Here is a 12,960-nt window from a genome sequence, read left to right as displayed (position 1 = left end):
TCAGTAGGTCTGGGATGGGGACCGAGGACTTGCGTTTCTGACAAGTTCCCAGGTGATGTTAACGCTGCTGGTCCAAGACTCACACTTTTGCAGACCCTTGCTGTACTTTCTCGGGTTCTTCATTGGCCCTCACTGGCGACATCCCGATAGAGGAGTCCCGGTTCCTCCTGTATGTAGTGATGCGTCTCAGCAGTACCAGGCCCCTTTCCCTCTTTACCTTGTAGTCTTTTATTTTTCTGGTCTCATATGATACCACAGATTCTTGCTACTGTTCCGCTAAGTGTGATACATGGAACGTGGTTCAGCGTCGGTGGACCCCTTACCAATAGCATGCCGCTGGTAGCTTAACCTTTTGGAGCGTGTGTTTAAATGGGATAGCATGCAGTTAGAGGTGATGGGCCGTCGACTCCCGTCAGTGTGGCAGCACTGACTTTGGAATCAAATGCTGTGGCTCAGAGGTTAGCTCTACCACTTATTGGCTATTTAAGTTTGTGAAAATTTTTATATAACTTTTCTGAATCTTAGTTTCCTAATTTCTAAATCAGGGTTGATAATATCTGCCTTATACGATTTTCTTAAGGACTTAAATAAATTAGGTAACGGTGTATAAGATACTTCCTAGGTACTCAGTAATTTGGTGGTTTCATAAAAGGTCACATGTCAGTATAAAGGACCATAACTCCCATGTGGTTTTGGACAGCATTGTTAACTCTTGTAGATATTCATGTCTTGCCTTCATGTGTGTTGCTCACCCAGGAGCCTCGCCATGGGCAGGAGATGCTTGGCTGTCTACTGTGTTTGCGCAGGTCCCACTTCTCTGACTTGTTTGGAGATGCTGTGTCTTGTTCCTATCTAACTTGGTTCTGTATCCCTGGGCACTTCGCTGTGGGTTGTGGTGCCTGTATCAGGCCCTTCCTGCTCTGTGTGCCTGTCGCAGCCTGTTTCTCTGACTGGGATCCTCGCTGTGTTCAGGGTGATTTTTTTTTTTTTAAAGATTTTATTCATTTATTTGACAGATAGAGATGACAAGTAGGCAGAGAGGCAGGCAGAGAGAGAGGGAGGAAGCAGGCTCCCCGCCGAGCAGAGAGCCCGATGTGGGGCTCGATCCCAGGACCCTGGGATCATGACCTGAGCCAAAGGCAGAGGCTTTAACCCACTGAGCCACCCAGGCGCCCCCAGGGTGATTTTTATGCTCCTCTTTCTGGCTATATGTGTAACACCTATACCAGTGCCTTTAGACGTGTGGCACTCCACAGTCTACCTGGAATGGGGAGTTTTTTTTTTTTTTTTCATCATGAAAGTAACCACTCTTTAAATATGTCTTCAGTATGTGTGAGATTGTAATTTGTCAGATTGCAGGGACAGACTTGTGCATTTTAAGTGCGGGTTTTCATATGGAATTGGACATTCCATTAGACATTGGGCTATCCCAGTGAAAAACATCTTGAGGTGCTGTATGTTCTTCTAAAAAGTACCTACATTCACCAGGTTCTAGTTAGCTTAGAATATATTGGGGAAATTTTCACCTGTGAATTCTGTTGATTGAGATGGAGATCCCCTAAGACACTCTTTTTAGCCTCGAACCATGATTTGTGAGAAAGTGCCAGTTTGTCCCATCACAGATTACGCTTGGTGGCAGCGTCGGGGGTTCAGTGACTTGTCGCTCTTGTTCTGCATTCTGTTTTTGGACATGACCATGAATTCTCTGTTGTCATAAGGTCTATTGTAATCATGTATTTTCAGCCCTATTTATGATTTCATGCTCTTCAGCAACAGAAGGGATTTGTCTTTGTTACATATTTACACAAACACTTTGCTTTCTACTTCTTTTTCAGGGAACCAGTGTTCATCTGGCTCGGTTGCCAGGGGGTGGGGTGGTGGGGAATGAGCAGGTACAGGAGTCTGAGGGAGCAGCTGTCTCTTGAGCGGGATCTTTGCTTGCGCTTGTGAGCACCTGGCAAGCCTAGTGCACTGACCGAGTAGAACTCGCGGAGGGAGGACAGCAGCATCGGATACTGACTGCCGTTCGTGGAATCACGAGAAATAGACGTGCGGAACACGGTGTAATAGTTTTATTTGATTGAATGAGGGTGTTCGAATATTGGTAGAGTAATTCAGATTGGTGCCAATATCATCACCTAAAAAGATATGATTTAGTATGAAGCATTGAATACTACATAATGGATCTCTCTCTGCCATTTCTATATTCTTGCTTAAAGCTGTTTTACTGTAGTGTGGGCACACGTACAAATTCAGTTTCAGTGAATTCAGCTACATGCACTCCATCTTTTGTATAAGATATAAATGTGTATCTGTCAAAGAATTTATAAATGAAGAAATTTATCAGGATAATTTCAATGTGATTTTTGTCCTGTTCTTTACTATTTTATTATCTGTTCCCAAGTAAGATACAGCTAAGAGTAGGAGAAGAAACAGGGATGAGGACTTTTAGTCTCATTGAAGATGGGATAGCAGAGGGCAGCATAGTAATTTTTGATATTAAGCTCAGATGTTTTTGGAGCGAAGTGCTGTTTGTTTTCTGTACTTCCAGGGGTCTGCTTTTTGGCATCTGTTTGTGCTGGAGTAAAATGAATTTATTTACTTTTAAAATGTTTTGAACACTTACCATGGTTTGGGTTCATTGCAGCTCTCATAAGCAAATAGCTTTGGTGAAAGTTTATGAGAATCTCTTTCTTACATTGGTTGGGGACAAATGAAACGTCATTCTTGCCAGAAGATGGAAAGGGTATGGAAATGGTACCCACCAATGGTACTCATGCTAAAATGTGATGAATTAGAATATTTGTTTTCAGAGCCCTAAAAATAAATAAATAAAAATAAATAAATAAATAAATGTATTTATTTATTTAAAAAGTAACGTGAGTCACCTGTAGTTCCTAGATTGCGATCCCAGTCCCCACACGCCGTTGGGTGAATGCCGTGCTGTCATGGTTATTGCAACAAGAAACTATTGTGCCGCACTCGGGAAGTGAGTATCTTCTGACCCATGAAAACCGCCGTCATCCAGGGGACACCTGAAGCCTTGGAGAAAGCTTTTCTTTTGCTCTTTTTTCTTGACATATTTTTTTTTATCCCTTGAGAGCAGCTACAGGTTTATGTTTTAGAATATGGCCTAGTAACTTGTGTCCTAACCTAATGAATTCATCTTCCATACAGAGTAAAAGGAGAGCTATAGGCATGATGGTGCCCATGATGGAAAGAAAATGGGAATATTTATACTTATCTTTTAGAAAACTGGGTACTTCTCAGCTGAGGAGACCTCTGTCGTTCTGGGGCCTGCAAATGAGTAGAATGCCAGCCACGGTGAGGAGGGGCCTCCCGCCGCCCACCTGCCAGCCAGCCAGCTGGCCGGCCAGGGTCTCAGCAGCATCTTCAGAGCCGGTCTCATGGTCTTCAAGGTTTTTAATCTTTAAATTGTGACACAGTGTGAAGATTCTTGACATTATTCTCATCCTTGGACTGCTGATTCCTCCTCCTAGACTACGTGTGTAGAAGCAGACCGTCCTCTGTCTCTACAGCCGTGCTTCTCATCTGGGGAGTTTTGTCTCCTCAGGGACGTGTGGCAACATCTGGAGGCATTTTTGGCTATCAGACTAGGGAGATGACTCCTGGGACCTGTCATCGTTGGACAGCTAAACATCCTCCAGTCTTCCGTAGATAGCCTCGCAAGAAAGAATTATCTACCCCAAAATGTCAGTAGTGCCGTGGTTGAGAAACTGACTGCAAAAGCATCATCTCACAGAGAGAAACAGAATTTTCTAGTGTAATATTCTCACTCTGAAGGGTCGTTACAAGAAAGTAAGCGGGAACAGAAATCTGATTTTTAGTTCCTGCGGTAGCATGAGGTACGATGATTTGGTGCACTGTAAGTCAGGAGTCGGGTTTTGTGGCTTTCTCTGCAAGTGCTCATCTTTACAAGGGGGAGAGGCTTGTGGGCTCTGCTGGGTCCAGTGCAGGTCGTTTCAGTGAGTGGTGCAAATTCAGACTGCTAAATCCACACATTTTTCTGTGTGCTGGAGAAATGAGGGAATTATCACCAAAAATAAACACCTCATTTAGTTTGCAAAGTGGTATGTAGCCTGCTTCGGTATATGGTATATCATTGGATCTTTGCTTTCCTGTCATTCCATTCAGTCTTAATTTGAGTTTTTCAGAGGGAATTGGAAAAGAGCACAAGTCTACTCTCACTGACACTTAAATCAACGGAAGATTATAGGGATCTTTTTTTGGATTTTAGTAATTGTGGCTTCTTTTTTGACGTAGTTGCCGTAATCAAGAAATTGAAGCATGGTCTGCTCAGGGCAAAATGAGTCATGAAGTCAGAAAATATATAGATATTTGTGGAAAAAGATTAATATGACATAAGTGCTAGAGGAGGAGAGAATAATTTAAAAACTCATTATTTATAACTCGAGGCAAATAAATCATAGTTCTAAAATTATGTTGTTATAAAACATGGAAAACCAGATAATTGGTATGTTTTTCGTTGGATTCTCAATTTTTAAAGGACTCTAATTGATGTATTGTTTATATTGTTCACTAAATACAGTGTTTGGATGATAGGGAGGGAGTAGAGAATGCATGTGATCGCGGCTCAAAGATGTGCAGTGCTTTTCCCCCAAACAATTACATTGCAGTGGCTGCCAGTGGTGTTGTCAGTCAGGAGATAAAGAGCCATTGAAGACTTTATAGTCATCCTTAGAAGAACAGAGAGAATTTGTGCAAACTCTGAAGCAGTGTTAAGATTCCTACTGTGTTCCTCTGTTCTGTTGCCTTAAATGATAATGTTCTCAACATTTAAGTACTTATATAATTTACAAATTATATTTAGTATCATCCAGGAAAAGAGAGAGTACTGTTTATAGGGGGCGAAGCAGTTGCTCTGTTTTGCAAGAACAAAAGCAGAAATGCAAAGCAATATTTTGGGACTGAGCTAGAGGAAAATAATACCGGTTTCTAACTTAGTAATATGGCTACTAGAGGCGGTGTTGGGCAGAACTGACCTACCTAGACTGTAAGTTTTAATACTGTTTATTCCCTTGGGGAGAGTAAATGCCATTGGTAATAGACTTAAATGAGGTGGGGGGTGGTGGTGAACTTCTTTACAGTCAGGAAGAGCTTTGCTTAAAACTAATTTTCCAAATGCCAGAGGGCATCAGCTCCCCCCTCCCCCCGCCACCCCAGCCCCACTCTGCTATTTTGCCAAGATTTTGGCATGTCTTTTCTTTGGATGCTTACCCTTCATGCCGGATTTGGAGCCCAAGTTAGAAAGGAGTATGTTGTCTCACATACACTTACACTTTATCTATGTATTTATTTTTAAAGATTTTATTGATTTGTCAGAGATAGCACAAGAAAGGGAAGCAGCAGGCAGAGTTCAGCTCCGCTGAACAAGGAGCCTGATGTGGGTCTCATCCAAGGACCCTGGGGTCATGACCTGAGCTGAAGGCAGCCGTCCAGGCGTTCCTAATGCTTACACTTTAGAGATGAGGAAACTACACCATCATTTGGCTTGGGGGAAGCAGGCAGTGCTGGGGGAAGAGTGGGAAGCAGTGAATCTGGAGAACTAGGTAAGTTAGTCATTGAATTGAATATTATCTCAGGATTTTCAGTTTATAGCTTAATAAAGTACCTGACCCTTAATAAGTGCTTAGTCAATAACTATAATAATTTCTAGGTAACCAAAGGTAGATATTTATAGGGAGATTACTATGTTCTAAGTGTATTTTTTATCACCCTCTTTTCTCCTGCTATTTTAGATCAGACCATCAATTTGAGAGAGACAGGCAAATACTGAGAAATGAGAAAAGGGAGAAAACAAATGAATACTAATTAACAGAAAGAAAACTAAGGTACATTGGTCTAGCCTTTGTATACTTTATTTCACTTAATCCTCATAATCACCTTGTGATTTAAATAGTAGCATTCACATTTTATGAATGAGAAAACGGAGGTTTGGAGATGTCACTCAATGTATAGTAAATGATAGAGCTGGGATTTGATTCCAAGACTGGAGAATTCCAGTGCAAGCATCTTTTTTTTTTTTTTAAATTATTATTATTATTTTTTATGGTGTTCCTTATCTCCGTAACTGGGCAGCTTTAGTGATAGAGAAATGCCCCCCAAAAAGTGTTGTTAAAGGATCTGTTTCAATAAAAGCTTGAATCTTCTTTGGAGGAATAGATGAAAAAGAAAGGGGGACTTAGGGCCCGATGTAGAGATAGGTGAGAACGTTTAGCACTTGGGATAAACTCAGTGAGTGAGTGCCTGGCAGTGGTGAGCCACTGTAGAAGGGAAACTTTAAGATTTAGCCCGTGAGTGGTGAAAGCTGGACCCCTGCCTACAGATGTGCCCAGCTGTGTACGGCATGACCCCACGGGGTGCCATTCCCAGTGTAGCCTGTGGTGGGGCTTCCTGAATTGTGCAGGGTTTGGCTGGATGCAGTGGCTCGCATGGTGAATATCTGGGTGTGTGCTGTGAGGGGAGGAGTGAGCAGCTGCTATAGGCACAGGTGTCTGTCTCCTTCTAGAAGAAGAAAGAGAGAAATGCCTGGAAGCTTAAAAGTCAAAGTTACTAAACAAAACAACTTGATAAAAAGTGAGCGAAGGACTTGAATGGACATTTCCCTAAAGAAGGTAAACAAGTGGCTAGTAAAACACATGAAAAAAAAGCTCAACATCACTAATCATTAAGGAAACAGAAATCAAAACACAATGAGATACCACTTCACACTCCTTAGGTTGGCGACTATAAAAAAAAGTGTTGACAAGGATATGGAAAAATTGGAACCCATTTGTGCTGTGACGGGAACGTAAAATGGTACAGTTGCTATGGAAAATAATATGGCAGTTACTCAAAAAATTAAAAATAAAATGACCACGTGATCTAGCAATTCCACTTCTGAGTATATACTCAAAAGAACTGAAAGCAGGATCTCAAAGAGGTATTTGTACCCCCATGCTCATAGCAGCATTATTCACAATATCCAAAAGGTGGAAGCAGCTCAGATGTCTGCCGATGGATAAATGGATAAACAAAGTATAGTGTACACATATAATGGAATATTACTCAGCCTGCAAAAAGAAAGAAATTTTGATATATGCTATGACATGGTTGAACCTTGAGAACATTTTTTTTTCCAAGTTCTCATTTAAATTCCACTTAGCATACAGTCCAATACTAGTTTCAGGTATAGAATTTAGTGATTCATCACTTACATATCACATCAGTGCTCAACACACAATTGCCCTCCTCAATTCCCATCATTCTTCTAGCCCATCCCCTGCCCAGCTCCCCTCCAGCAACCCTTAGTTTGTTCTCTATTGTTAAAAGTCTATTTCCTGGTTTGCCGCCTTCTTCCCTCCGCCTTTGTTCATCTGTTTTTTTGTTTTTTTTTTTAAAGATTTTATTTATTTATTTGTCATAGAGAAGCGAGAGTGAGCACAGGCAGACAGAGTGGCAGGCAGAGGCAGAGGGAGAAGCAGGCTCCCTGCCAAGCAAGGAGCCCGATGTGGGACTCGATCCCAGGACGCTGGGATCATGACCTGAGCCGAAGGCAGCTGCTTAACCAACTGAGCCACCCAGGCGTCCCTGTTCATCTGTTTTGATTCTTAAATTCCACACATGTGTGAAATCGTATGATATTTGTCTTTTTCTGACTTATTTTGCTTAATATAATACACTGTAGCTCCATCCACATCTTTGCAAATGGCAAGATGTCATTCTTTTTTTTGATGACTGAGTAATATTCCATCGTACATTATACACCACATTTTCTTTATCCATTCATTAGTCGATGGATCTCTGGGCTCTTTCCATAATTTGGCTATTGTAGATAACGCTGCTATAAACATTGGGGGGCATGTATCCCTTCAAATCAGTACTTTTGTATCCTTTGGATAGATACCTAGTAGTATAATTGCTGGATTGTAGAGTAGTTCTATTATTAACTTTCGAACCTTGAGTAAATTGTTTTTAGTAATATAAACCAGTAATATAAACCAGTAATATAAACCTTTTGTCACAAAAGGACAAATACTGTATGGTTTCGTTTACCTGAGGTACTTAGAGCCATCAAATTCATAGAGACAGAAGGTACAGCGGTGATTCCTGGGGTTTGGGGGAGTGGGAAGAATGGGGAGTTAGTGTTCAATGGGTGTGGAGCTTTAGTTTGGGATGAGAGGTTCTGCCGATGGATGGTACTAATAGTTGTACAACAGTGTGAATGTATTCCGTGCCACAAAACGGAATACTTAAAAATAGTGAAGATGGTAAATCTTATGTTGTGCATTTTACCCCAGTTTAGAACAAAGGTAACTGTTCCCATAAGCTTTACTATTGTCTTCTCTGTTTGACAAACTTTTCATTTAAACATACAATTTTCTTCATCAGTATTAAGGGCGAAGCAGTCATCTGTAATTTAAGAATGCTATTTATAAGCAGGGGGATAAAATGTGGACTTTTCCCACACCCATGCTTAAAGAATGTCTGTTGTCCTTAGTAGTAGCTGCATTTGTTGGAATTACTTTAGAAAGTGCTGGTGGCCTTTTCATTCACAGTCGCTTCTGACTCCTCCCTACTCCATGGCCTTCTCTGAACGTGGCAGAATTGTCAGTTGTGTCAAGAAGGTTGTGACATTTTTGCCTTTGTGTCTGTGGATGGTTTGTGTTTAATTTATTTAGTACAAACCCTTGTATATAGTAAGATTGGAAGTAGTCTCTGGTCAGTTAATTGAAAAACTTGGTTAAAGCAGAACATAAAATGTTTTTAAAGATTTATTTATGGGACGCCTGAGTGGCTCAGTCAGTTAAGCGCTGCCTTCGGCTCAGGTCATGATCCTGGGGCCCTGGGATCGACTCTCTGCTCAGCGGGGAGCCTGCTTCTCCCTTTCCCTGCTGCTCTGCCTACTTGTACTCTGTCTGTCGAATAGATAAATAGATAAAATCTTAAAAAAAAAAATAACGATGTATTTATTTTTTTTAGTGAAGGGAAGAACAGAGGGAGGGGGGAGGGGGAGAGAGAGGGAGTCCCAAGCAGACTCCCTGCTCATCGCAGAGTTGGGCACAGGGCTTGATCCCATGACCCTGAGATCACGACCTGAGCCGAAACCAGGAGTTGGACACTTAACTGATGGAGCCACCCGGGTGCCCCAGAACATAAAAGGTTTTAAGGTAATTTTTTGTACTTTGCTCATGCTAGACTTGTACAGAGGTATAGGATACCTCTAAAGCATCATTTTGAAGAAGGATTCTGAGAAAAGCAAAGAACATTTCAAGTATAACATTCCCAGGCTGACATGTAGTTCCCGGAATTAAATCTGGAACAGAACTGGTATTTCAGTGCTTGCCTCAGAACCAGGTTACTAGATTTTTATCAGGTCCCACGTCCCTCTGTTTACAGTTTCTTCACAAACCTATTTTAATATTTTATTAGTTGATTCACTTTATTAAATTTCTCCAAAGCATTAACTTAGTTTTCATATAAATAACTTCCTTTTGCATTCCTATTTCCCTGATGTTATAAATGTTAATAGAATTACAAGTATAACCGGCGCTACGGGCTTGGTTCGAACCCACCACTCAGCAGGTAGGGGTAGGAAAGTTCTGGGTTACTCACAGAGCCATGGGCTTCACTGGTGTGTTCTGTTGAAGGAATGGAGACGTGGTTAATCTGGTGGGTAGGTTAAGAGGAGATTGGTTAAGAGAACATTTTCTCTGTTCAGAGTCTTTAAGTCTCCTGCCTCTGGGACAATATTTCTAGTTGTATCGGACCTCAGTGGCACAGCACTGGTTCGGTTCCCTCCTGTCATAAGCATTTCATGTCTATTTTATGTTTGTTTGATTTCTTTCAATAACTTGCCCATGAAGAAGCTACGTCACTAGCATTTTCTCTGTTGAGGGCTGTGGTCTGAGCTCAGCCTAGAGGGGCTTTTATGTTCCTTTGCTTTAAATTCCTTCCTTTGAGCTGGTTGTTAAAGAGAACTCTGGGCCTTATCTCTGGGAGATGGATCATCTTTCATTGCCCTGGGGTTGTGTAATTTGGCACACTTGTATTTTTCTGTACGAGCGAGATATTGGGAGTACAAGAACCCAAGGTGGAAAGTAAGGACTGGAGCAGTGGGAAGGTGGGGGGGGTGACTTGTCAGAGAGGGCAAGCACTAGGCAGGACCCATGGTGGGTGTGTGATCCTACTGTAATTAACATGGCAAGCTCCCATGAAATCATTCCCCCTCTTCTCACTTTATATTGGAATCGTGCCTTCTGGCAAACAGTAAAAGCTTTCCCCCTTTGTATGCTATTTATTACAGAGCATCCTTTTATGTGATTCAAGTGAGCCCTCAAAAGTAGTTGTAGTGAGAGGTAGGGTTTCTTGTTTGTTTGTTTTGTTTTTTAACCTAAGGGCTGTGCTCGTTAAGTCTACTGTGGTGTGTCACTATAACTTGTAATTAAAGCTTGTTATATCTTATGTGTTTAAAAACACCAATCTTGAGTTTAAAATAACCATACCGAGCCGTTGATAAGGCACAGCTTCTGTTTTTGATCCTGGATGGATAAACCTAAAACAGACAGATTTATGTGAGAAGATATTCTGGATTCCAGAGAAAAGATGGTTCACTCAGGATGGCTTTTTTCTTTTATTCCTTTTTTTTTTTCTTAGCAAACTGCTCTCAATTTTCAAAATATTTTTAATCCCAATTATCTTTATATGGAATATAGGCAAGTAGAAACTTCCAGAATATCTGGGCCACTCTCCCCCTCTCTTTCCTTTTGGTCTTGACTTTTACAGTCGGTAGTGATTGTATGTATTCATGAAGTACAAACTAATATGAATTTTGGCCTTTACAAAAATCACAGTGCATTAAAGAATGATTTTTTTAGAGTACCTGAAATTTTACATGCTCTTAGTTCCTTCTGTTTGCATGTTTGAGTGTATGCGGAAACTTCCTATATCTTATATTCCTTTTTTTCTATTTGTATTTTTACATTTATTTCTGTGTTGTGCAAAGGGAACCAGTTCTTCCAGACCCTTGCATCTGGGTGTTAGCAAATAAGGAGGTGTGAAAAAGCAGCTTTAACCAGCAGTTGAGGTGGCTGGCTTTATTTCCCATCTTGGAGATGTGATGTTGTGGCACAGAAGCCCATAAAGCCACATCAAGGCTTGTGTCAAGGCAATAAACAGGCAGGGAGGGCTTCTCTGATACCATGTCGGATGAACACACGTGGTATGTGGGAGAGGAAGATTGACTAAAAATACTTGAGTCTGAACGATGCTGTGTAATTTCTTTCCTTAAGCATTAATGAATATATGTAAGACTTTTTGTTTGTGAGCATTTCCATGTTAGTAGGTGGTATTGCTGATCCGAGAGAAGCATAGCTTCAAAAACCCGAGTTAGCCCTGTGTGTGTGTGTGTGTGTGTGTGTGTGTGTGTGTGTAGCTATAGATCGGTCAGATATTACATTTAGCTGTTTTTGAGTGAAAGCAAAACAGTGCCTTTGTACATACAAGTACATCACAGATTTAATAAAATACTGAATTTTTACCAGAATTTCTGGGCTATTTTACAGAAGCTTTTGTCAGAGGTGAGATAGGGATCCTGCTCCCTGCCGTGAAGCGTAGAAGTGTGGCAGGAAAGCCCAGCACCAGGAGGGGCCGCACCCTCCACTCTTCCTCAGTGTCTCCTAACCCAGCGTCAGACCTTCTGCACCTCTGACGTCTGGTCTCTCGCTACCATAGTCCTCTCTGGCTACTGTTTTTTTTCATGCCTCAAATCCCTGATGCCCATTTGGAACATTGCTTTTTTCTTCTGCGGCTGTGGGAAGTCTGATTGACGAAGGTAAGTAGTTCCCAGGCTGCACTTGAGGTCGGTTATGTTTATATCTAATGTGTATGCACATACGTATATATAAGTACAAGGAAACCAAACATGCAGACCTTTAGTACTTTTCATAGCAACAACTTAAATTCTCTTTTTCTCTTCTTTAACACCCTCCTGAGTCATTTATTGTCCGTAATCCTATGTGTACGTACATTTATCTTCCAGATAATTCTTTAGTAAATTCTGTGTGAGGCTAGTGATTGTGTGAGCTATAAGATGATAAAACAGTAGCTAGGAATGACAGGAAACAGGTTGCACATAGTACAGAGTCACTGCAGAAAAACCAGACTTTATAAATAAGAAGTTAAATATGAGTACACCTCACCTGTTTGGTTATCAGGCAGTGTTACCAGCTGTAAATGTAACCATGTAAGTCAGGGAGCCTGCAGAAAAGGCCTTTTCACAGCCCAAATAGACACCACAGAATTTAAGTAAAAGCACTTGGCCTTATTTGGAGGTAGCAATCATAGAAGTGGGAGCCAGCCAACCTGGGCCCTCAGTAGTCCCTGAGGACATTTTTATGGATATCATTTATTATTCCTTACATATATCTTTTAATAATGATGACTCAAAACCATCAAGAAAAAGTATTCACTGTTTATTTGACTTTTGTCAAAGCAAGACAAGTTATGGTATATTCAAAAGTATTGAGATAAACTTACAGCCAAAAGAATAAATTCTTAGACATCTGTAAAGCTCCATAATCTAGAATAGCGCATGATCTCCAGGTTTAGGACAGCCAAGATACTATTGTTACCAACTACCAGTATTTCAGATGTTCTAGAAGAAGTCCCAGGCTTTAAGTGGGATAGGAGAAGGTGTCCACAGTAACTCCTGGTGGTGGTATGTGTGCTGGTGGTGTGTGGTGGGAGGAAACGGGGGCCAGGGAAAATAGTTATGTGGCTGTTGCCATAGTTGAGGGGCCAGTGGGAAGTTAAGGTCAAGAACCATAACCTGGGGGGTCCCTGGGGGGCTCAGTTAAGTGTCTGACTTTCAGTTTCGGCTCAGGTCATGATAGGTATTCTCAGATCAAGGCTCGTGCCAGGCTCATGCTTCGCACGGTG

At 41.3% G+C, this 12,960-nt stretch overlaps 1 protein-coding gene across 1 annotated transcript in view; it reads left to right on the top strand.

The window, feature by feature from the left end:
* The window catches only part of PHLPP1 (PH domain and leucine rich repeat protein phosphatase 1), a 207,334-nt gene that overhangs the window by 56,834 nt on the left and 137,540 nt on the right, over positions 1 to 12,960 (top strand). The window lies entirely within an intron of this gene.

This window comes from Lutra lutra, chromosome 12 (assembly GCF_902655055.1).
Source record: "Lutra lutra chromosome 12, mLutLut1.2, whole genome shotgun sequence".
Lineage (NCBI taxonomy): Eukaryota > Metazoa > Chordata > Mammalia > Carnivora > Mustelidae > Lutra > Lutra lutra.
Note: the sequence above shows the minus strand (reverse complement) of the source record. Positions and strands in the feature narration are given on the sequence as shown.